The 23,700-nt window shown below is 36.0% G+C and overlaps 1 protein-coding gene across 1 annotated transcript in view; it reads right to left on the bottom strand.

The window, feature by feature from the left end:
- Positions 1–3,435, bottom strand: part of LOC117337066 (b(0,+)-type amino acid transporter 1-like) — a 57,505-nt gene extending 54,070 nt beyond the window's left edge. The window contains exon 1 of the mRNA XM_033897848.1: positions 3,129–3,435. The gene's annotated coding sequence lies outside the window, so the exon portion shown is untranslated. The remainder of the gene's footprint in view (positions 1–3,128) is intronic.
- Positions 3,436–23,700: the final 20,265 nt, after the last annotated feature.

Here is a 23,700-nt window from a genome sequence, read left to right as displayed (position 1 = left end):
ATACCAGAATGATTGAATCCCTGAAACCCAAAAAATCTTTTGTTGATGGTATCTCTTGTTTCATCTATATACAATGGAGATTCCCAGGAAAAATAATTGTGCAGTAATATGTTTCACCTTAATGCACTGTTGCACGTACAATGTATGTAGATTAACCTACTGACACACTACTGACACACTACTGACGGCCAGAGTAATGCTGTTCTGATCAATGACTGATCCCCTACATGTGGGATATTCTGTGGCAGAGGTGACCCCTTCAATGGTCTTATCAACAGTGATCTAATTAGCAGAATATGAACTGGCAATTCATGCCAAGGGGTCCCAACACTATTATATATGTGTATTGAATATTTACTGTAATGCCGTAGACAAGGACAATTATATTGTATTTCTTATACCAGCCATGTCATGCCAATCCATTCTATTTGGTAAAGTGACAAGTGTATAGACGTCACCTGTAAAATTCAATTAATGCTAACACACCTATTTCTCTGAGTGACTGAATAATTTACTGAACTGCATAGTGTCATTAGCACATAACAACTTAAATATCAAATAACAATAATTGAATATCTTAATTCCAAATTAAAAGTCATTTCTAGTTCTAGAGCACTATCAGGATATTACAGTACAGGACTTTACAGGTAAATGAGAATACATTATAGAAGCCATTGTCCCTTGAGAACACAAATGATTAAAAGATCTAGCTGGCATGAGAATCAGCTGATTAACATAACTAGGAGAGCACCACGAAAAGGAGATGTATAAGTCCAATAATCCGTCACCAATTCTCATAATTACAATGTTCTATAATAGCTTACACAAATATATTACAAATTTGACAAAAGTATCTAAATTCTGTCAATTAACCTAGCTCAAATCCATCACATACAAACATAGCACCCCTGTATTCCTCTACATGGCTGTAGGAGGTGACAAATATAGACATCCTGTATCTCATTATATCATGGTAGGAGGCAACTAATGTGGATATCCTGTATCTCATTATATCATGGTAGGAGGCAACTAATGAGGATATCCTGTATTCATCTATTTGACTTTAGGTGGCTATTTCTTATCCCACTACATGATTAAATTGATACAAACTATTTATTTTAAAACAATTGTGTATCATATATCCAACAACATGGTTATAAGAGGTGACTACTAATGTGGACATCCTATACCACAACATGATTGTAAGAGGTGACTAATGTGAACATCCTATATCACACAAATTGATTGTAAGAGGGGACTAATGTGGACATCCTTTGTCCCCACAACATGACTGTAAGAGGTGACTAATGTGAACATCCTATATCACACAAATTGATTGTAAGAGGGGACTAATGTGGACATCCTTTGTCCCCACAACATAACTGTAAGAGGTGACTAATGTGGACATCCTATATCACACAACATGACTGTAAGAGGTGACTAATGTGGACATCCTATACCACAACATGATTGTAAGAGGTGACTAATGTGAACATCCTGTACCACAACATAACTGTAAGAGGTGACTAATGTGGACATTCTATACCACAACATGACTGTAAGAGGTGACTAATGTGGACATTCTATATCCCACTACATGATTGTAGGAGGTGACTAATGTGGACATCCTTTGTCCCACATGATTGTAAGAGGTGACTAATGTGGACATTCTATACCACAACATGACTGTAAGAGGTGACTAATGTGGACATCCTTTGTCCCACAACATGATTGTAAGAGGTGACTTATGTGGGCATCCTATATCCCACAACATGATTGTAAGAGGTGACTTATGTGGACATCCTATACCACAACATGATTCTAGGAGGTGACTAATGTGGACATTCTATACCACAACATGACTGTAAGAGGTGACTTATGTGGACATTCTATATCCCACAACATGATTGTAAGAGGTGACTTATGTGGGCATCCTATATCCCACAACATGATTGTAAGAGGTGACTAATGTGGACATTCTATACCACAACATGACTGTAAGAGGTGACTTATGTGGACATCTTATACCACAACATGATTGTAAGAGGTGACTAATGTGGACATTCTATAGCCCACAACATGATTGTAAGAGGTGACTAATGTGGACATCCTATACCTCAACATGATTGTAAGAGGTGACTAATGTGGACATTCTATAGCCCACAACATGATTGTAAGAGGTGACTAATGTGGACATACTATATCACACAACATGACTGTAAGAGGTGACTAATGTGGACATCCTATACCACAACATGATTGTAAGAGGTGACTAATGTGGACATTCTATACCACAACATGATTGTGAGAGGTGACTAATGTGGACATTCTATAGCCCAAAACATGACTGTAAGAGGTGACTAATGTGGACATCCTATACCACAACATGATTGTAAGAGGTGACTTATGTGGACATCCTATACCACAACATGATTCTAGGAGGTGAATAATGTGGACATCCTTTGTCCCACAACATGATTGTAGGAGGTGACTAATGTGGACATTCTATATCTCACAACATGATTGTAAGAGGTGAATAATGTGGACATTCTATATCCCACTACATGATTGTAGGAGGTGACTAATGTGGACATTCTATATCTCACAACATGATTGTAAGAGGTGACTTATGTGGACATCCTATACCACAACATGATTCTAGGAGGTGAATAATGTGGACATCCTTTGTCCCACAACATGATTGTAGGAGGTGACTAATGTGAACATCCTTGCGTATAACTGATTGATTCACTACCGTAAGATTTCAGATTGTGTCAAACTGCTTGACATCTGTTTAAACAGAGCAGATATTTCCATGAAATATGTGGCCAATCTTTTATGTTACTGGATTATTTGGAGTAAAGGTGTATGCTTTTATCCCTACAATCTGAGTAATATATGTAACAAGAGTAAGAACAAAAATTAATTTTCTGACTTATAAATTTTCATACAATATGAAAATTGTGTAGGAAATTTTACCCTCCACATACCACGAGTATAAGTATCAATAAGCTACTTATAGTATATATCACATGGACCTGTAAGGGTTGTAATTCAATTATAACAAAGGATTAAATATACACAGAACAATACTGTATCCACTTGTTACTAAATATTAATATACTTACATAACTTAATGGAATGTAAAATCCATGTCTGTCCCAGATGTGTCAGTCACCTTCAATATCCCAGTAGTTATCCAAAGTAGACTGTGTTAAGGAGATTACAGACGTCAGTTACTGTTCTACCTAACACTTACCAATCCTGGACCAGACAGAATTCCTTATAATGTCCATGCCCTGTACACATGTTCTTCATTGGCCCGATTTCAACTCATTAGAACTAAGGATTAAACCAGAACTCCTTTTCACAAGGTGTATGGCTTTTAATCAGGATTAATCGTTCATCAACTTTTAAGTTGATATATAGATTGTAGTATAGGATATGAGTCGGTGAATATTTTACCAGGTTAAATCCTCTGACTGCACCTGTCTATTACAGCACCATTGTCTACCCTAGTAACGTGTGTCAGTGGGGTAAAGGACAAAGCAATCACAAATCAAACGTGGATCTCACGTGTGTAAATCTTATGTGTATTAAAACACACCCAAGTTCACATTCACATTGTACCAACAGTTTCTGATTCAAACTCAATTGAATTCAAACGTCATAGTTTAAATCAATGATCAAAATACAGAGCACAATTCCAGTTTATATAAATATTTGTTCTTCAACCCTGCCATTCTGCTACATAAGAACATCGAAGAAAATGTGTTCATTATAAAAGTGACTCAATTTAAATCATCCCTTTTTTTCATTTTCTTCATTATTTATTTATTATTACGCTATAAGGAATGTCATTGAGACTTTTTAATGATAATCAAGATGTCTAATTGATGTAAAAAATAACTCAATTCTGAATGTTGGTAAGGAAGTCGGAATTTGTTAAGATATTTATAATCAATGATTAATTATTGCAATTTACAAGGCTTAAGACTTTTATATAGCATCCGTTTGAGTGTAACACAATGTGAACCTTGGTGAACTGCCAAGACTTACACAAGCAAATTGTGGTCGAGAAACATTTTAGATTGCTGTTTAATGAAAAGCTGAAAACAAACTTCACTTTTTCAGATCACAGTTAGTTAGCCACAATCTACAATTAACAATGTTGTCTGCAGAAAGAGAAATAGAGAAAACCTAAGGATGTGAAACAAGTTTAAATTCAGGTACATAAATACACATTAAGATGTGCATACTCTATGCTTTCAGTGTAACACAAGGTGAACTTTAGATATGAAAAAAAATATCTGACTTTCAATAGAAATTGGCCCATATTTTGGCCCCAAACAGGGGTATGTGGTGCGCTTGCTAGTATGCCATATCAAGGAAATCTGCTAATTAAGATGATTAAGTAAAATATAACACCACACGAATTTCATTTAAACAGTACACACAAGAAACATGGTCTACAATACCTATTTCAGGTAAAGAAAGATAAGCCTTTCTTATGTTTAAAAACCTCTATTGACACTAAATCATTCTGAACACATATTCACTGTTACAGAGGTGCGTCTATCACCGGCAAGTGGTGTATCAGACATGGTAACTACGTCAGACGGTGATCAAATTTACGTTTAGAACTCTTTTGTATTTGGTCAATATATATTGTGGAGGGGATCGCTACCTGCCTGATCAGGGTTTTACCATCTGTTACAGTGAATCTAACTGTACAGATAGATTGTCCAGCCATTATACCAATACACAAAACTATTGACTGAAAAGATATAGAATGAATAGATAACCTGAAAGCTGATCTGGTTAATCACTTAACATCTGACCTCAAAAAACAGGAAATCTATATAAAAGCTCATAAAATAGCTGTGTCAACATATTAATTACCCGTACATCTGCTAGCTGAAACACATTGATTACATTGTAGATTAAAAGAAATTTCTCAATGTCATACACTCATCAATGCTCTGTGATTTACTTGATTTGATAAAATAGCAACAGGAATTACTTGGTCAGATTAGAGTGACCTGAACCCAACAGGACATTGGTGGTAACATACAACTCTAGGTTACTGTACCTATAATGGTGGTAACATACAACTTTAGGTTACTATACCTATAATGGTGGTAACATACAACTCTAGGTTACTGTACCTATAATGGTGGTAACATACAACTCTAGGTTACCATACCTATAATGGTGGTAACATACAACTCTAGGTTACTATACCTATAATGGTGGTAACATACAACTCTAGGTTACTGTACCTATAATGGTGGTAACATACAACTCTAGGTTACTGTACCTATAATGGTGGTAACATACAACTCTAGGTTACCGTACCTATAATGGTGGTAACATACAACTCTAGGTTACTATACCTATAATGGTGGTAACATACAACTCTAGGTTACTGTACCTATAATGGTGGTAACATACAACTCTAGGTTACTATACCTATAATGGTGGTAACATACAACTCTAGGTTACTGTACCTATAATGGTGGTAACATACAACTCTAGGTTACTATACCTATAATGGTGGTAACATACAACTCTAGGCTACTATACCTATAATGGTGGTAACATACAACTCTAGGTTACTGTACCTATAATGGTGGTAACATACAACTCTAGGTTACCATACCTATAATGGTGGTAACATACAACTCTAGGTTACCATACCTATAATGGTGGTAACATACAACTCTAGGTTACTGTACCTATAATGGTGGTAACATATAACTCTAGGTTACTGTACCTATAATGGTGGTAACATACAACTCTAGGTTACTGTACCTATAATGGTGGTAACATACAACTCTAGGTTACCATACCTATAATGGTGGTAACATACAACTCTAGGTTACTGTACCTATAATGGTGGTAACATACAACTCTAGGTTACCATACCTATAATGGTGGTAACATACAACTCTAGGTTACTGTACCTATAATGGTGGTAACATACAACTCTAGGTTACTATACCTATAATGGTGGTAACATACAACTCTAGGTTACTGTACCTATAACGGTGGTAACATACAACTCTAGGTTACTGTACCTATAATGGTGGTAACATACAACTCTAGGTTACTGTACCTATAATGGTGGTAACATATAACTCTAGGTTACTATACCTATAATGGTGGTAACATACAACTCTATGTTACTATACCTATAATGGTGGTAACATACAACTCTAGGTTACTGTACCTATAATGGTGGTAACATACAACTCTAGGTTACTATACCTATAATGGTGGTAACATACAGCTCTAGGTTACTGTACCTATAATGGTGGTAACATACAACTCTAGGTTACTGTACCTATAATGGTGGTAACATACAACTCTATGTTACTATACCTATAATGGTGGTAACATACAACTCTAGGTTACTATACCTATAATGGTGGTAACATACAACTCTAGGTTACTATACCTATAATGGTGGTAACATACAACTCTAGGTTACCGTACCTATAATGGTGGTAACATACAACTCTAGGTTACTGTACCTATAATGGTGGTAACATACAACTCTAGGTTACCATACCTATAATGGTGGTAACATACAACTCTAGGTTACTGTACCTATAATGGTGGTAACATACAACTCTAGGTCACTATACCTATAATGGTGGTAACATACAACTCTAGGTTACTATACCTATAATGGTGGTAACATATAACTCTAGGTTACTATATCTATAATGGTGGTAACATACAACTCTATGTTACTATACCTATAATGGTGGTAACATACAACTCTATGTTACTATACCTATAATGGTGGTAACATACAACTCTATGTTACTATACCTATAATGGTGGTAACATACAACTCTAGGTTACTGTACCTATAATGGTGGTAACATACAACTCTAGGTTACTATACCTATAATGGTGGTAACATACAACTCTAGGTTACTATACCTATAATGGTGGTAACATACAACTCTAGGTTACTGTACCTATAATGGTGGTAACATACAACTCTAGGTTACTATACCTATAATGGTGGTAACATACAACTCTAGGTTACTGTACCTATAATGGTGGTAACATACAACTCTAGGTTACTGTACCTATAATGGTGGTAACATACAACTCTAGGTCACTGTACCTATAATGGTGGTAACATACAACTCTAGGTTACTGTACCTATAATGGTGGTAACATACAACTCTAGGTTACTGTACCTATAATGGTGGTAACATACAACTCTAGGTTACTGTACCTATAATGGTGGTAACATACAACTCTAGGTTACTATACCTATAATGGTGGTAACATACAACTCTAGGTTACCGTACCTATAATGGTGGTAACATACAACTCTAGGTTACTGTACCTATAATGGTGGTAACATACAACTCTAGGTTACTGTACCTATAATGGTGGTAACATACAACTCTAGGTTACTGTACCTATAATGGTGGTAACATACAACTCTAGGTTACTATACCTATGATGGTGGTAACATACAACTCTAGGTTACTATACCTATAATGGTGGTAACATACAACTCTAGGTTACTGTACCTATAATGGTGGTATACAACTCTAGGTTACTGTACCTATAATGGTGGTAACATACAACTCTAGGTTACTATACCTATAACAATGGTAACATACAACTCTAGGTTACTATAACTATAATGGTGGTAACATACAACTCTAGGTTACTGTACCTATAATGGTGGTAACATACAACTCTATGTTACTATACCTATAATGGTGGTAACATACAACTCTAGGTTACTATACCTATAATGGTGGTAACATACAACTCTAGGTTACTATACCTATAATGGTGGTAACATACAACTCTAGGTTACCGTACCTATAATGGTGGTAACATACAACTCTAGGTTACTGTACCTATAATGGTGGTAACATACAACTCTAGGTTACCATACCTATAATGGTGGTAACATACAACTCTAGGTTACTGTACCTATAATGGTGGTAACATACAACTCTAGGTCACTATACCTATAATGGTGGTAACATACAACTCTAGGTTACTATACCTATAATGGTGGTAACATACAACTCTAGGTTACTATATCTATAATGGTGGTAACATACAACTCTATGTTACTATACCTATAATGGTGGTAACATACAACTCTATGTTACTATACCTATAATGGTGGTAACATACAACTCTATGTTACTATACCTATAATGGTGGTAACATACAACTCTAGGTTACTGTACCTATAATGGTGGTAACATACAACTCTAGGTTACTATACCTATAATGGTGGTAACATACAACTCTAGGTTACTATACCTATAATGGTGGTAACATACAACTCTAGGTTACTGTACCTATAATGGTGGTAACATACAACTCTAGGTTACTATACCTATAATGGTGGTAACATACAACTCTAGGTTACTGTACCTATAATGGTGGTAACATACAACTCTAGGTTACTGTACCTATAATGGTGGTAACATACAACTCTAGGTCACTGTACCTATAATGGTGGTAACATACAACTCTAGGTTACTGTACCTATAATGGTGGTAACATACAACTCTAGGTTACTGTACCTATAATGGTGGTAACATACAACTCTAGGTTACTGTACCTATAATGGTGGTAACATACAACTCTAGGTTACTATACCTATAATGGTGGTAACATACAACTCTAGGTTACCGTACCTATAATGGTGGTAACATACAACTCTAGGTTACTGTACCTATAATGGTGGTAACATACAACTCTAGGTTACTGTACCTATAATGGTGGTAACATACAACTCTAGGTTACTGTACCTATAATGGTGGTAACATACAACTCTAGGTTACTATACCTATGATGGTGGTAACATACAACTCTAGGTTACTATACCTATAATGGTGGTAACATACAACTCTAGGTTACTGTACCTATAATGGTGGTATACAACTCTAGGTTACTGTACCTATAATGGTGGTAACATACAACTCTAGGTTACTATACCTATAACAATGGTAACATACAACTCTAGGTTACTATAACTATAATGGTGGTAACATACAACTCTAGGTTACTGTACCTATAATGGTGGTAACATACAACTCTAGGTTACTGTACCTATAATGGTGGTAACATACAACTCTAGGTTACTATACCTATAATGGTGGTAACATACAACTCTATGTTACTATACCTATAATGGTGGTAACATACAACTATAGGTTACCATACCTATAATGGTGGTAACATACAACTCTAGGTTACTGTACCTATAATGGTGGTAACATACAACTCTAGGTTACTGTACCTATAATGGTGGTAACATACAACTCTAGGTCACTGTACCTATAATGGTGGTAACATACAACTCTAGGTCACTGTACCTATAATGGTGGTAACATACAACTCTAGGTTACTATACCTATAATGGTGGTAACATACAACTCTAGGTTACTATACCTATAATGGTGGTAACATACAACTCTAGGTTACTGTACGTATAATGGTGGTAACATACAACTCTAGGTTACTATACCTATAATGGTGGTAACATACAACTCTAGGTTACTATACCTATAATGGTGGTAACATACAACTCTAGGTTACTGTACCTATAATGGTGGTAACATACAACTCTAGGTTACTATACCTATAATGGTGGTAACATACAACTCTAGGTTACCATACCTATAATGGTGGTAACATACAACTCTAGGTTACTGTACCTATAATGGTGGTAACATACAACTCTAGGTTACTATACCTATAATGGTGGTAACATACAACTCTAGGTTACCGTACCTATAATGGTGGTAACATACAACTCTAGGTTACTATACCTATAATGGTGGTAACATACAACTCTAGGTTACTGTACCTATAATGGTGGTAACATACAACTCTAGGTTACTGTACCTATAATGGTGGTAACATACAACTCTAGGTTACCATACCTATAATGGTGGTAACATACAACTCTAGGTTACTATACCTATAATGGTGGTAACATACAACTCTAGGTTACTATACCTATAATGGTGGTAACATACAACTCTAGGTTACCATACCTATAATGGTGGTAACATACAACTCTAGGTTACTATACCTATAATGGTGGTAACATACAACTCTAGGTTACTGTACCTATAATGGTGGTAACATACAACTATAGGTTACTGTACCTATAACAGTGGTAACATACAACTCTAGGTTACCATACCTATAATGGTGGTAACATACAACTCTAGGTTACCATACCTATAATGGTGGTAACATACAACTCTAGGTTACCATACCTATAATGGTGGTAACATACAACTCTAGGTCACTATACCTATAATGGTGGTAACATACAACTCTAGGTTACTGTACCTATAATGGTGGTAACATACAACTCTAGGTTACCATACCTATAATGGTGGTAACATACAACTCTAGGTTACCATACCTATAATGGTGGTAACATACAACTCTAGGTTACCATACCTATAATGGTGGTAACATACAACTCTAGGTCACTGTACCTATAATGGTGGTAACATACAACTCTAGGTTACTGTACCTATAATGGTGGTAACATACAACTCTAGGTTACTGTACCTATAATGGTGGTAACATACAACTCTAGGTTACTGTACCTATAATGGTGGTAACATACAACTCTAGGTTACTGTACCTATAATGGTGGTAACATACAACTCTAGGTTACTGTACCTATAATGGTGGTAACATACAACTCTAGGTTACTGTACCTATAATGGTGGTAACATACAACTCTAGGTTACTGTACCTATAATGGTGGTAACAGACAACTCTAGGTTACTGTACCTATAATGGTGGTAACATACAACTCTAGGTTACTATACCTATAATGGTGGTAACATACAACTCTATGTTACTATACCTATAATGGTGGTAACATACAACTCTAGGTTACTATACCTATAATGGTGGTAACATACAACTCTAGGTTACTATACCTATAACAATGGTAACATACAACTCTAGGTTACTATAACTATAATGGTGGTAACATACAACTCTAGGTTACTGTACCTATAATGGTGGTAACATACAACTCTAGGTTACTATACCTATAATGGTGGTAACATACAACTCTTGGTTACTATACCTATAATGGTGGTAACATACAACTCTAGGTTACTATACCTATAATGGTGGTAACATACAACTCTAGGTTACTGTACCTATAATGGTGGTAACATACAACTCTAGGTTACTGTACCTATAATGGTGGTAACATACAACTCTAGGTTACTATACCTATAATGGTGGTAACATACAACTCTAGGTTACCATACCTATAATGGTGGTAACATACAACTCTAGGTTACTATACCTATAATGGTGGTAACATACAACTCTAGGTTACTGTACCTATAATGGTGGTAACATACAACTCTAGGTCACTGTACCTATAATGGTGGTATACAACTCTAGGTTACTATACCTATAATGGTGGTAACATACAACTCTAGGTTACTGTACCTATAATGGTGGTAACATACAACTCTAGGTTACTATACCTATAATGGTGGTAACATACAACTCTATGTTACTATACCTATAATGGTGGTAACATACAACTCTAGGTTACTGTTCCTATAATGGTGGTAACATACAACTCTAGGTTACTGTACCTATAATGGTGGTAACATACAACTCTAGGTTACTGTACCTATAATGGTGGTAACATACAACTCTAGGTTACCATACCTATAATGGTGGTAACATACAACTCTAGGTTACTATACCTATAATGGTGGTAACATACAACTCTAGGTTACTATACCTATAATGGTGGTAACATACAACTCTAGGTTACCATACCTATAATGGTGGTAACATACAACTCTAGGTTACTATACCTATAATGGTGGTAACATACAACTCTAGGTTACTGTACCTATAATGGTGGTAACATACAACTATAGGTTACTGTACCTATAACAGTGGTAACATACAACTCTAGGTTACCATACCTATAATGGTGGTAACATACAACTCTAGGTTACCATACCTATAATGGTGGTAACATACAACTCTAGGTTACCATACCTATAATGGTGGTAACATACAACTCTAGGTCACTATACCTATAATGGTGGTAACATACAACTCTAGGTTACTGTACCTATAATGGTGGTAACATACAACTCTAGGTTACCATACCTATAATGGTGGTAACATACAACTCTAGGTTACCATACCTATAATGGTGGTAACATACAACTCTAGGTTACCATACCTATAATGGTGGTAACATACAACTCTAGGTCACTGTACCTATAATGGTGGTAACATACAACTCTAGGTTACTGTACCTATAATGGTGGTAACATACAACTCTAGGTTACTGTACCTATAATGGTGGTAACATACAACTCTAGGTTACTGTACCTATAATGGTGGTAACATACAACTCTAGGTTACTGTACCTATAATGGTGGTAACATACAACTCTAGGTTACTGTACCTATAATGGTGGTAACATACAACTCTAGGTTACTGTACCTATAATGGTGGTAACATACAACTCTAGGTTACTGTACCTATAATGGTGGTAACATACAACTCTAGGTTACTGTACCTATAATGGTGGTAACAGACAACTCTAGGTTACTGTACCTATAATGGTGGTAACATACAACTCTAGGTTACTATACCTATAATGGTGGTAACATACAACTCTATGTTACTATACCTATAATGGTGGTAACATACAACTCTAGGTTACTATACCTATAATGGTGGTAACATACAACTCTAGGTTACTATACCTATAACAATGGTAACATACAACTCTAGGTTACTATAACTATAATGGTGGTAACATACAACTCTAGGTTACTGTACCTATAATGGTGGTAACATACAACTCTAGGTTACCATAACTATAATGGTGGTAACATACAACTCTAGGTTACTGTACCTATAATGGTGGTAACATACAACTCTAGGTTACCATACCTATAATGGTGGTAACATAAAACTCTAGGTTACTATACCTATAATGGTGGTAACATACAACTCTAGGTTACTGTACCTATAATGGTGGTAACATATAACTCTAGGTTACTGTACCTATAATGGTGGTAACATACAACTCTAGGTTACTATACCTATAATGGTGGTAACATACAACTCTTGGTTACTATACCTATAATGGTGGTAACATACAACTCTAGGTTACTATACCTATAATGGTGGTAACATACAACTCTAGGTTACTGTACCTATAATGGTGGTAACATACAACTCTAGGTTACTGTACCTATAATGGTGGTAACATACAACTCTAGGTTACTATACCTATAATGGTGGTAACATACAACTCTAGGTTACCATACCTATAATGGTGGTAACATACAACTCTAGGTTACTATACCTATAATGGTGGTAACATACAACTCTAGGTTACTGTACCTATAATGGTGGTAACATACAACTCTAGGTCACTGTACCTATAATGGTGGTATACAACTCTAGGTTACTATACCTATAATGGTGGTAACATACAACTCTAGGTTACTGTACCTATAATGGTGGTAACATACAACTCTAGGTTACTATACCTATAATGGTGGTAACATACAACTCTATGTTACTATACCTATAATGGTGGTAACATACAACTCTAGGTTACTGTACCTATAATGGTGGTAACATACAACTCTAGGTTACCATACCTATAATGGTGGTAACATACAACTCTAGGTTACCGTACCTATAATGGTGGTAACATACAACTCTAGGTTACTATACCTATAATGGTGGTAACATACAACTCTAGGTTACTGTACCTATAATGGTGGTAACATACAACTCTAGGTTACCGTACCTATAATGGTGGTAACATACAACTCTAGGTTACCATACCTATAATGGTGGTAACATACAACTCTAGGTTACCATACCTATAATGGTGGTAACATACAACTCTAGGTTACCATACCTATAATGGTGGTAACATACAACTCTAGGTTACTATACTTATAATGGTGGTAACATACAACTCTAGGTTACCATACCTATAATGGTGGTAACATACAACTCTAGGTTACCATACCTATAATGGTGGTAACATACAACTCTAGGTTACTATACTTATAATGGTGGTAACATACAACTCTAGGTCACTATACCTATAATGGTGGTAACATACAACTCTAGGGTACCATACCTATAATGGTGGTAACATACAACTCTAGGTTACTATACCTATAATGGTGGTAACATACAACTCTAGGTTACTGTACGTATAATGGTGGTAACATACAACTCTAGGTTACTATACCTATAATGGTGGTAACATACAACTCTAGGTTACTGTACCTATAATGGTGGTAACATACAACTCTAGGTCACTATACCTATAATGGTGGTAACATACAACTCTAGGTTACTATACCTATAATGGTGGTAACATATAACTCTAGGTTACTATATCTATAATGGTGGTAACATACAACTCTATGTTACTGTACCTATAATGGTGGTAACATACAACTCTAGGTTACCATACCTATAATGGTGGTAACATACAACTCTAGGTTACTATACTTATAATGGTGGTAACATACAACTCTAGGTTACCATACCTATAATGGTGGTAACATACAACTCTAGGTTACCATACCTATAATGGTGGTAACATACAACTCTAGGTTACTATACTTATAATGGTGGTAACATACAACTCTAGGTCACTATACCTATAATGGTGGTAACATACAACTCTAGGGTACCATACCTATAATGGTGGTAACATACAACTCTAGGTTACTATACCTATAATGGTGGTAACATACAACTCTAGGTTACTGTACGTATAATGGTGGTAACATACAACTCTAGGTTACTATACCTATAATGGTGGTAACATACAACTCTAGGTTACTATACCTATAATGGTGGTAACATACAACTCTAGGTTACTATACCTATAATGGTGGTAACATACAACTCTAGGTTACTGTACCTATAATGGTGGTAACATACAACTCTAGGTTACTATACCTATAATGGTGGTAACATACAACTCTAGGTTACTATACCTATAATGGTGGTAACATACAACTCTAGGTTACCGTACCTATAATGGTGGTAACATACAACTCTAGGTTACTGTACCTATAATGGTGGTAACATACAACTCTAGGTTACTGTACCTATAATGGTGGTAACATACAACTCTAGGTTACTGTACGTATAATGGTGGTAACATACAACTCTAGGTTACTATACCTATAATGGTGGTAACATACAACTCTAGGTTACTATACCTATAATGGTGGTAACATACAACTCTAGGTTACTGTACCTATAATGGTGGTAACATACAACTCTAGGTTACTGTACCTATAATGGTGGTAACATACAACTCTAGGTTACTGTACCTATAATGGTGGTAACATACAACTCTATGTTACTATACCTATAATGGTGGTAACATACAACTCTAGGTTACTGTACCTATAATGGTGGTAACATACAACTCTAGGTTACTATACCTATAATGGTGGTAACATACAACTCTAGGTTACCATACCTATAATGGTGGTAACATACAACTCTAGGTTCCTATACCTATAATGGTGGTAACATACAACTCTAGGTTACTGTACCTATAATGGTGGTAACATATAACTCTAGGTTACTATACCTATAATGGTGGTAACATATAACTCTAGATTACTGTACCTATAATGGTGGTAATATACAACTCTAGGTTACTGTACCTATAATGGTGGTAACATACAACTCTAGGTTACCATACCTATAATGGTGGTAACATACAACTCTATGTTACCATACCTATAATGGTGGTAACATATAACTCTAGGTTACTGTACCTATAATGGTGGTAACATATAACTCTAGGTTACTATACCTATAATGGTGGTAACATACAACTCTAGGTTACTGTACCTATAATGGTGGTAACATACAACTCTAGGTTACTGTACCTATAATGGTGGTAACATACAACTCTAGGTTACTATACCTATAATGGTGGTAACATACAACTCTAGGTTACTGTACCTATAATGGTGGTAACATACAACTCTAGGTTACTATACCTATAATGGTGGTAACATACAACTCTATGTTACCATACCTATAATGGTGGTAACATATAACTCTAGGTTACTGTACCTATAATGGTGGTAACATATAACTCTAGGTTACTATACCTATAATGGTGGTAACATACAACTCTAGGTTACTGTACCTATAATGGTGGTAACATACAACTCTAGGTTACTGTACCTATAATGGTGGTAACATACAACTCTAGGTTACTATACCTATAATGGTGGTAACATACAACTCTAGGTTACTGTACCTATAATGGTGGTATACAACTCTAGGTTACTGTACCTATAATGGTGGTAACATACAACTCTAGGTTACTATACCTATAATGGTGGTAACATACAACTCCAGGTTACTGTACCTATAATGGTGGTATACAACTCTAGGTTACTATACCTATAATGGTGGTAACATACAACTCTAGGTTACTATACCTATAATGGTGGTAACATACAACTCTAGGTTACTATACCTATAATGGTGGTAACATACAACTCTAGGTCACTATACCTATAATGGTGGTAACATACAACTCTAGGTTACTGTACCTATAATGGTGGTAACATACAACTCTAGGTTACCATACCTATAATGGTGGTAACATACAACTCTATGTTACCATACCTATAATGGTGGTAACATACAACTCTAGGTTACTGTACCTATAATGGTGGTAACATACAACTCTAGGTTACCGTACCTATAATGGTGGTAACATACAACTCTAGGTTACTGTACCTATAATGGTGGTAACATACAACTCTAGGTTACTGTACCTATAATGGTGGTAACATATAACTCTAGGTTACCGTACCTATAATGGTGGTAACATACAACTCTAGGTTACTGTACCTATAATGGTGGTAACATATAACTCTAGGTTACTATACCTATAATGGTGGTAACATACAACTCTAGGTTTTCTCCGTATTAAGTTGTCAATGTAGTGATGTCATTTCAAATATTTCCACCGATATTTCATACTGAATTAAGCACAATGACAGCAGTATGTCATTGTCAGGAACCACAGTCCGACACGCAACCCCTAATAACAAAATGTTATTTTTACGTATTATCTTTTGAGCCTATTTAGCGTGCTGTAGGGATGAAGAGAGTAATAAGTATAACAAATTAGGCATGTTTATAGTGTATTCCTGGCTGTCTGGCTGCTACTTCAGCAGAAATCCTGAAAAACAGTTGCTTGCGTAGGAAGCAGGAAATCAATGCACCAGGGAGACCGATGAAGCTACAAGCAACCATCTATCATTCTTATTCAACCTCACAGCAACTTAGAATTAAATTTAACTCGGGCTCAGATTTGATGAGAACTACATGACATACTTAAGATTTGTTCAATTTTCAATAGTTGCAGCTAACTATCCTGCAAAATATCTTCAACTATTTCAATGGAATACACAAGCTTTTTAAACCATAGGTTATCAATAAAAGCATGACTGTTCTAGTTACCATGACAACAGATACATTTTTATTCTGCAAGTTTATATTTATACCCATTGATGTTATAGGTACCAAGACTTTAGGAAATCAGCTAAACACTCGAATGTGCAAAATTGTTTGACCAACCAGACATCTCAAAAAGGGGGGATGGGGGAGGGGGGAGTGGGGGGGGGGGGGGGGGGGGGGGGGGGGCGTTAGACTTCGAACTTTATCTCACCTGTATAAAAGGTGGTTGACATCAGTTAGCCTGTAATAACCAGCAGCTGTATTATATTGACGCCTGGCCAAACCAAACTAACTATCCAGGCCATACCCTTCATGTCTTGTAAACAGACTTTAATGACTACCATCCACATTTCAAAGACAGCAGACTTCGAACATTCTCTGGCACTGCCTTGCCTATCAGTATAATTAAGAAGAATTTGGGGAACAGAACCCTCACACAGATGTCATAAAGATAGTACATAGTCTGTCAGGCATTCTGCCATTTTCAATGCTTTATAATATCAATTATGTATTTATCTTTATTTGTCTAAAGTTACATACCTGAATAATGTTTTGCTATGATTCCATCTGTTCCTAAATAAATTGGCTATTACTTTTGCTTACTTTCATAAATTGAAGTTACAGTTAATAAATGTACAACTGCAAGGTCAACAGAAACTTGATTTACATGGTACCACAGCCAGATCTGGTGTCGGTGTGCCAACCAATCATCTAACCCACAGCCTTAAACAATTCAATATATGTATTATATTTTCTGGTGGTAATATGTACACAACACATCCCAGAGTCTACAGACATCAGCATGCTGGTATAGGATTTCTATTGGTTTGAAGAGCAATACAATTTTGTTGATTTGATGTTTTCTTTTGCCCTTTTATACGTTTTTACTGACCATTCATTGGTCCTTAGATAATTGTATCCATGTCTGTTGATGGCTGACTGATGGGATTACCTCTACATACAAAGACATCCAGAGGAATGTTCTATTGTGTACAATTCTAAATGATGCTTTTTTTTAGGGTTTCCTGATACTGTACCAGTATAACCTTCAATGTATGCCAATGTCATTCTTCAAAAACAAAACTTAAGCTGTTGTAGACATCTGGCCAAAATTCCGTCAGGTTTAGAAGCCTGGAGATATATATAGCTCTAGAATAGCTGTTGATGATGGACGTGGATCATAAAAAAATTAACACTTGTAAGCCGAAATAGCAGCAGGTTTTCCTCAACTTCATTAAACATCTGTTTGTTAAACCATAAAGTGGAATACTTGACATTTCCGTCAGAAACAAAAGACGCTCCAAATCCTTTAGATATATATATTAACATATTCCATCATTAAATAATCATCCGAAATTCCCCTAACTAAAATGAGCAGTTCTAGAAAGCTATTGTCGAACCAGTGATAACAAGTTCAATCTATTTTTAAAGATAATTTTTTCACTTTCATTTTAAGGAATGACAGCTATTGGCAAGATTCAGGTATTGACACTGTAATTATTACCAGGTAATTGTTTAAGGTACATAAATCAAGAATCATAAAACAACAAGAATTTCAAGCGATCTCTGGGCTATATATCTCTTTTATCTTAACCTCAACTTTGTATATTTAAACAAAATGAAATCAAGTAAGGTGCATGGAGAAGTGGAAACGCCATTCGTTTGTACTTGGGTGGATCTAAGGATCCTTTACTCTTCAGCCGGATACCCGATGTACGTAGAGTGATTGATCAGTAGAGAGTAAAATCAGGTGAAGGTAACAATCACATATTATCATCAGAGTGGGTTCTTCATTTTATTCAGTATCTGTCACCTGGTTTTGCACTTTTTGCAGGCTCTTTAGGACAAAATTACAAAGCTTCTTTACCCCAAAAGTATTAAAAATGCAGGTGCATTATTCTATACATAACTATAGGTATTGTGATATCCCACCCGGACGTTACTAATTAAGCGAATTCCTATAGTAAGTATTCTATTCTTACGATATCTTATATCCTTTATACCATGTCCATATTGTCTCCATGAGTCCTTCATGGTCAGAATTTAATTAAGTACAAATCTATTCAATTTACATATTCATATCTGGTTAATGCTTATTGAAGCTCGTCTAGACACAATGCTTCACTGGATTCTGACACAATATATATATAATTGTATGATTAAAGGTCCTTGTGCTCTTTTTCCTCTTTGGAATTATTTGTAAGCTTTATTTTTCAACAATTGCGAAACAAGTTATGTCAACTTATGTCAAACACGCTTGTTGGCCTGGATTGAAGCGCACGAGGGGTCTAACTATGGGAAGAAACCGGAGTATCCGGGGAAAACACATGATCGGGCTGGTGACCCCATATCTTTTTATGTCCGATCAGTGAATCTAACCCGGCCGCCTAGGTGAGAGGCAAGCTACCACTGTGCCACTCAACCACCCATACTCCTTGAGTCTCTCCATAACCAAAATGAAATCAACATTCATATGAGATCCTTTTTGTATTTCAAGTTTTACACAATATTGAATATTAGTTCTTAAAGCATAACAGAGCTATTTTTACCTACTGGACCAAAGTTTGGGAGAGGAATTGTTCTGGTTTCCTCCTGTCTGGGGATATTATTGACAATGAAACACCTGTACTACTGTGTGATGACCTTACAACTGTTTTATTCCACCGATTCCTCTTGTTTGTTAATAAGTGAGTACTATTCACCTGGCATGTCAGTACTTTAGACACAGATAACACACAATAAGCCATATATAGCATGGTTTTAGGTGAGTATTATCTATCTACATATTGCTCCTTCTTGTTTAGTGTTGTGACAATCCTTCAGGAGTAAACATCATGCATTTTTTAAACATAATATATAATTTATATACAGAAATTGATAAAATCAAAAAGTTTGAAATATATGTGTTCTGGGATGACAAAGTGAACTCATCCACAGAGTTAGCAGAATTGAGTTACAGCAAAAGAGCTAGCAGAATTGGGTCAATGTATGTGAAGAAAAAAGAGCAAAATTTAACTGTTTTTCATACAGAAACCAGAAAGCACTATATGAAGTTTTAGGTTGATTGACCCAATGGGAACTGGACAGATTTTCTATTTATTTACAGTGACCGTGACTTTCGAACCTGAAAAGCAATCCCAAGCAGGCACTTTTGATAAGGAAGTACTATACAAAGGTTGAGTTTAATTGGTCCAAGGGAACTAGAGTTATCAAATGGAAACCAAGTTTCTATTAATAGCAACAGTGACCTGGACCTTTGACCTTTGAACATCAAAACTTAAAGTAATCCCAAGCAAGCACTTCCTATAAGAAAGCAATGCATCAAGTTTGAGTTTGATTGGCCAAAGGGATCTCAAGTTATCGCAAGCAAACCTATTTTCTATTTATAGTCAAGGACCTTTGACCTTTGAACCTGAAAAGCAATCCTAAGCAAGCGCTTTGGTAAGGAAGCACTGTGTGAAGTTTGAATTTGATTGGCTGAAGAGAACTTGAGTTAGTGCATAGAAACCAATTATCTATTAGTTATAACAGTGACCTTGACCTTTGACCTTTGAACCTAAAAAAGCAATCCCAAGCAAGCACTTTTGGTAAAGAAGCACTGTGTGAAGTTTAAGTTTGATTGGCCAAAGGGAACTCAAATTATTGGACAGAAACCATTGTGCGGACAACAATGCCGCCGACACCACAGACATAGTGATACCTATATGTCACCTTTTCAAGGCTAGCAGAATTGGGTTACTGTACATAGAGGCAAAAAGAACTAGAAGAATTGGGTTACTGTACTTTGGAGAGCTAGCAGAATTGGGTTACTGTACATTGGGGGAAGGGGGGGGGGGGGGGGGGGGGGGGCTAGGCTAGCAATATGAAGTAACAAGTAACAGTACCTTGGGGGGGGGGGGGGAAGATCTAACAGAATTGGTTGGGTTACTGTGTGTGTGGAGGGGGGGGGGAGTAGCAGAATTGGGTTGCTGTACTACTGGGGGTTGGGGGTTGGGGGGAAGAGGGCTAGCAGAACTGGGTTACTGTGTGTGTGTGTGTGGGGGGGGGGTTAGCAGAATTGGGTTGCTGTACTACTGGGGGTGGGGGGGGAGAGGGCTAGCAGAACTGGGTTACTGTGTGTCGGAAAAAAGGAGCTAGCAGAATTGGGTCTCTGTAGGTTGGGGAAAAAAATGTTATGTTTCCGGGTTGCAAGTTACAGAGAGGAATCACTGGTCATCGTGAGAGTTGTTAGTCAGCACAAACTTAGGATGTTTATCATTGAAACAGGTTGCGATGTGTTGGGTTTTTTAAGATATAAAACATGTGTTTATTGATATTTCAGTGTTCCAAAGGATCTTGTTACAATGCTGACAGCTGTGTCGTTATGTTTTTACTTAACTTACAGATATGAAATCTGTATCTGTATGTTCGGATCTTTATTAGGAAAATCAAATCATGATATCAAATTTCTTCATCAGATTTCATATACATATATAACAAAGTAATAGTACAGATGTTACAACGTTTATACAATTAACAGTCCACATTACCTCTCAGGTCCAAACCATCTCTTATATACTGATGCATTGTCCCATTGTTTTTGGGTCAAGCAGGGATTTTCTAAAAATTATTGGAAATTTCTACACAACAAAATGTGACATTGAAAAAAAAACATAAAATAGTGAAATGCATACACATTTCAGTTTTTCTTTGATGAATATTGCCTTTATATTATTTTTCATTTCATTTTGTTATATATAGCTGTTTTTTTATTTTTCAAAAGTACCTTAGTATAGGTCTTTGTAAATAAAACTTAATTAATCATTCAAAAGTGACTGCAAAATTGGGAATTTTTCAGTGGCAAATTGGGAATTTTCACAAGATTTTTTTAGGGGAATGGGTTCTTTTAACGGACCCTGATCTATTGTAGGAAAATTACTGTCCTCTAACAGCAAGCAAAATGACTCACATTATCATTTGAGGTATTGTAAGCATCAAGGAGTGTTGGTCTATTGAACAAGTTACAAAAAGTTGGCTTCACTTTCTACACCTGGACAAAATTTTCAAAGTCTATTACCTGGGGATTTTTTGTTTACTGTACTGTTCCCACTTAATATTTAGACAATGAAAACAAATGCAAAAGTTTGTTTTAGAACATTTCATAGATTTTGGAAAGACAGTATAAAAAATACCCTGCCATTGCTGGAGCTCGAATTAGTGACTTCTCACTCTCAAAGCAAACATCCTACCATAATTATGCTGAAGGGAAATTCCTGCCTGTCTGGGGTGTCAGAGTGTGTGGAGATGTTTATGGAAATGAATATCAAAACAAAATTAACATCAAAACTAAGGACAAACAAAAACAAAAAAAACTCTGCAACAAATGATAAATAATCAAGCTAACAATACACTCATCACTTACACACCAAGGGGAAATAACTCTTACAGTCACAACTAAGCAATACAATGCTGTAAGCTTTGATCTTATACCTATAAGGAGAATATTCATTAACAAGCTAAGAAACATAAAATTATCTTTAGTAACTATCTTACTTTCTATAATTAGATATGCTAATCATACCTAATGTGGCCATGTTCGCAAAGAAAACCCAGAATAGTCTATGCATAATGCTAATGCATACTTATGTCAGTACTCCATGTTGTTTTTGAGAAATATTCTAATATTCCTCAAGAAACAGAGACAACAAACTTTCAACTATAAAACTCAAGATGGGTGCCATGGCCATTTTGTTGTTTGGATCTGAGACTCAAAATCAAAATTTAATTGGTACAACAGTGGACTGAGTGGAACATACATATCAAGTTTGAAGTTTGAGGAAGAACAACAACAAGAATTGTTTACAGACGGACCATTGACCATGGATAATGGTGGGCTAAAGACTTTACAGAATAATGTTTCATTGATTAAATTGGCTAAGAAGACCACATGTTTGCCTTCTGATGCTGCTGTTTAGAAGATAATGTATGGGACTAGATAACAGAAAGCAAAATTACAAACAATGTACTCTAGTGTGACAATCTATTGTACAAGTGCCATAACAAGTAAATTAATACTACTTGCAAGATGCCATGTAACACAATGATATCCCCCTCCTCACCTCCAAGACAGAGGCTGTCATT

This window comes from Pecten maximus, chromosome 11 (assembly GCF_902652985.1).
Source record: "Pecten maximus chromosome 11, xPecMax1.1, whole genome shotgun sequence".
NCBI classification, from domain to species: Eukaryota; Metazoa; Mollusca; class Bivalvia; order Pectinida; family Pectinidae; genus Pecten; species Pecten maximus.
The sequence above is the reverse complement of the archived record's forward strand: the minus strand, read 5'-3'. Positions and strand labels throughout refer to the sequence as shown.